Source organism: Chrysemys picta, unplaced genomic scaffold, assembly GCF_011386835.1.
Source record: "Chrysemys picta bellii isolate R12L10 unplaced genomic scaffold, ASM1138683v2 scaf1261, whole genome shotgun sequence".
NCBI classification, from domain to species: Eukaryota; Metazoa; Chordata; order Testudines; family Emydidae; genus Chrysemys; species Chrysemys picta.
This window is the reverse complement of record NW_027053968.1, coordinates 15,001-18,601: the sequence shown is the minus strand read 5'-3', so window position 1 is coordinate 18,601 and position 3,601 is coordinate 15,001.

Here is a 3,601-nt window from a genome sequence, read left to right as displayed (position 1 = left end):
CGCTGCGGCCGGGGAGGGTGAGCCCAGGGCGGCTTGCCTGCCGTGCGAGGCCCCTCTCGGCCACCAGGTCAACCCCGAGTCGAAAGGGCTGAAAAATTTTCAGAGTCCCCTCCCGGGCACCAGGTCAACCCGTGGAATCGGACGGGTTCACCTGCTGGCCGGTTCGCTTCCCGGGCACCAGGTCAACCCGTGGAATCGAAAGGGTTCACCTGCTGGCCGGTTTGCTTTCCGGCCACCAGGTCAACCCCTAGGGGTTTTAACGGGGGCACGCCCGGTGGCCTCTTTCCCGTCCGGTCACCAGGTCAACCCGGATCTCCCTCCTTCCCTGGGCGCCCCCTCCTCGGAGGCGTCAGGTTCCATTCTTTTTTCCAGACTTCCAGGGGCCCGATCCAGTCGGCCGGGTGGCAGTCCCTCGCTGCGGCCGGGGAGGGTGAGCCCAGGGCGGCTTGCCTGCCGTGCGAGTCCCCTCTCGGCCACCAGGTCAACCCCGAGTCGAAAGGGCTGAAAAATTTTCAGAGTCCCCTCCCGGGCACCAGGTCAACCCGTGGAATCGAACGGGTTCACCTGCTGGCCGGTTCGCTTCCCGGGCACCAGGTCAACCCGTGGAATCGAAAGGGTTCACCTGCTGGCCGGTTCGCTTTCCGGCCACCAGGTCAACCCCTAGGTTTTAAGGGGGGGGACGCCCGGTGGCCTCTTTCCCGTCCGGTCACCAGGTCAACCCGGATCTCCCTCCTTCCCTGGGCGCCCCCTCCTCGGAGGCGTCAGGTTCCAGTCTTTTTTCCAGACTTCCAGGGGCCCGATCCAGTCGGCCGGGAGGCAGTCCCTCGCTGCGGCCGGGGAGGGTGAGCCCAGGGCGGCCTGGTCCATGTCTCTAGTGGGCCCGATCCTTTTTTTTTTTTTCGAGCTCCGGGGCCAGGCCCGCCCGGGCAGCCCTCCTCGGAGGCGTGGGGCGATTTCCCCCCGCCCCCAGACTTCCAGGGGCCCGATCCTGTCGGCCGGGAGGCAGTCCCTCGCTGCGGCCGGGGAGGGTCAGCCCAGGGCGGCTTGCCTGCCGTGCGAGTCCCCTCTCGGCCACCAGGTCAACCCCGAGTCGAAAGGGCTGAAAAATTTTCAGAGTCCCCTCCCGGGCACCAGGTCAACCCGTGGAATCGAACGGGTTCACCTGCTGGCCGGTTCGCTTTCCGGCCACCAGGTCAACCCGTGGAATCGAAAGGGTTCACCTGCTGGCCGGTTCGCTTTCCGGCCACCAGGTCAACCCCTAGGTTTTAAGGGGGGGGGACGCCCGGTGGCCTCTTTCCCGTCCGGTCACCAGGTCAACCCGGATCTCCCTCCTTCCCTGGGCGCCCCCTCCTCGGAGGCGTCAGGTTCCATTCTTTTTTCCAGACTTCCAGGGGCCCGATCCAGTCGGCCGGGTGGCAGTCCCTCGCTGCGGCCGGGGAGGGTGAGCCCAGGGCGGCTTGCCTGCCGTGCGAGTCCCCTCTCGGCCACCAGGTCAACCCCGAGTCGAAAGGGCTGAAAAATTTTCAGAGTCCCCTCCCGGGCACCAGGTCAACCCGTGGAATCGAACGGGTTCACCTGCTGGCCGGTTCGCTTCCCGGGCACCAGGTCAACCCGTGGAATCGAAAGGGTTCACCTGCTGGCCGGTTCGCTTTCCGGCCACCAGGTCAACCCCTAGGTTTTAAGGGGGGGGACGCCCGGTGGCCTCTTTCCCGTCCGGTCACCAGGTCAACCCGGATCTCCCTCCTTCCCTGGGCGCCCCCTCCTCGGAGGCGTCAGGTTCCAGTCTTTTTTCCAGACTTCCAGGGGCCCGATCCAGTCGGCCGGGAGGCAGTCCCTCGCTGCGGCCGGGGAGGGTGAGCCCAGGGCGGCCTGGTCCATGTCTCTAGTGGGCCCGATCCTTTTTTTTTTTTTCGAGCTCCGGGGCCAGGCCCGCCCGGGCAGCCCTCCTCGGAGGCGTGGGGCGATTTCCCCCCCCCCCAGACTTCCAGGGGCCCGATCCTGTCGGCCGGGAGGCAGTCCCTCGCTGCGGCCGGGGAGGGTCAGCCCAGGGCGGCTTGCCTGCCGTGCGAGTCCCCTCTCGGCCACCAGGTCAACCCCGAGTCGAAAGGGCTGAAAAATTTTCAGAGTCCCCTCCCGGGCACCAGGTCAACCCGTGGAATCGAACGGGTTCACCTGCTGGCCGGTTCGCTTTCCGGCCACCAGGTCAACCCGTGGAATCGAAAGGGTTCACCTGCTGGCCGGTTCGCTTTCCGGCCACCAGGTCAACCCCTAGGTTTTAAGGGGGGGGGACGCCCGGTGGCCTCTTTCCCGTCCGGTCACCAGGTCAACCCGGATCTCCCTCCTTCCCTGGGCGCCCCCTCCTCGGAGGCGTCAGGTTCCATTCTTTTTTCCAGACTTCCAGGGGCCCGATCCAGTCGGCCGGGTGGCAGTCCCTCGCTGCGGCCGGGGAGGGTGAGCCCAGGGCGGCTTGCCTGCCGTGCGAGTCCCCTCTCGGCCACCAGGTCAACCCCGAGTCGAAAGGGCTGAAAAATTTTCAGAGTCCCCTCCCGGGCACCAGGTCAACCCGTGGAATCGAACGGGTTCACCTGCTGGCCGGTTCGCTTCCCGGGCACCAGGTCAACCCGTGGAATCGAAAGGGTTCACCTGCTGGCCGGTTCGCTTTCCGGCCACCAGGTCAACCCCTAGGTTTTAAGGGGGGGGACGCCCGGTGGCCTCTTTCCCGTCCGGTCACCAGGTCAACCCGGATCTCCCTCCTTCCCTGGGCGCCCCCTCCTCGGAGGCGTCAGGTTCCAGTCTTTTTTCCAGACTTCCAGGGGCCCGATCCAGTCGGCCGGGAGGCAGTCCCTCGCTGCGGCCGGGGAGGGTGAGCCCAGGGCGGCCTGGTCCATGTCTCTAGTGGGCCCGATCCTTTTTTTTTTTTTCGAGCTCCGGGGCCAGGCCCGCCCGGGCAGCCCTCCTCGGAGGCGTGGGGCGATTTCCCCCCCCCCCAGACTTCCAGGGGCCCGATCCTGTCGGCCGGGAGGCAGTCCCTCGCTGCGGCCGGGGAGGGTCAGCCCAGGGCGGCTTGCCTGCCGTGCGAGTCCCCTCTCGGCCACCAGGTCAACCCCGAGTCGAAAGGGCTGAAAAATTTTCAGAGTCCCCTCCCGGGCACCAGGTCAACCCGTGGAATCGAACGGGTTCACCTGCTGGCCGGTTCGCTTCCCGGGCACCAGGTCAACCCGTGGAATCGAAAGGGTTCACCTGCTGGCCGGTTCGCTTTCCGGCCACCAGGTCAACCCCTAGGTTTTAAGGGGGGGGACGCCCGGTGGCCTCTTTCCCGTCCGGTCACCAGGTCAACCCGGATCTCCCTCCTTCCCTGGGCGCCCCCTCCTCGGAGGCGTCAGGTTCCAGTCTTTTTTCCAGACTTCCAGGGGCCCGATCCAGTCGGCCGGGAGGCAGTCCCTCGCTGCGGCCGGGGAGGGTGAGCCCAGGGCGGCCTGGTCCATGTCTCTAGTGGGCCCGATCCTTTTTTTTTTTTTCGAGCTCCGGGGCCAGGCCCGCCCGGGCAGCCCTCCTCGGAGGCGTGGGGCGATTTCCCCCCCCCACCCCCAGACTTCCAGGG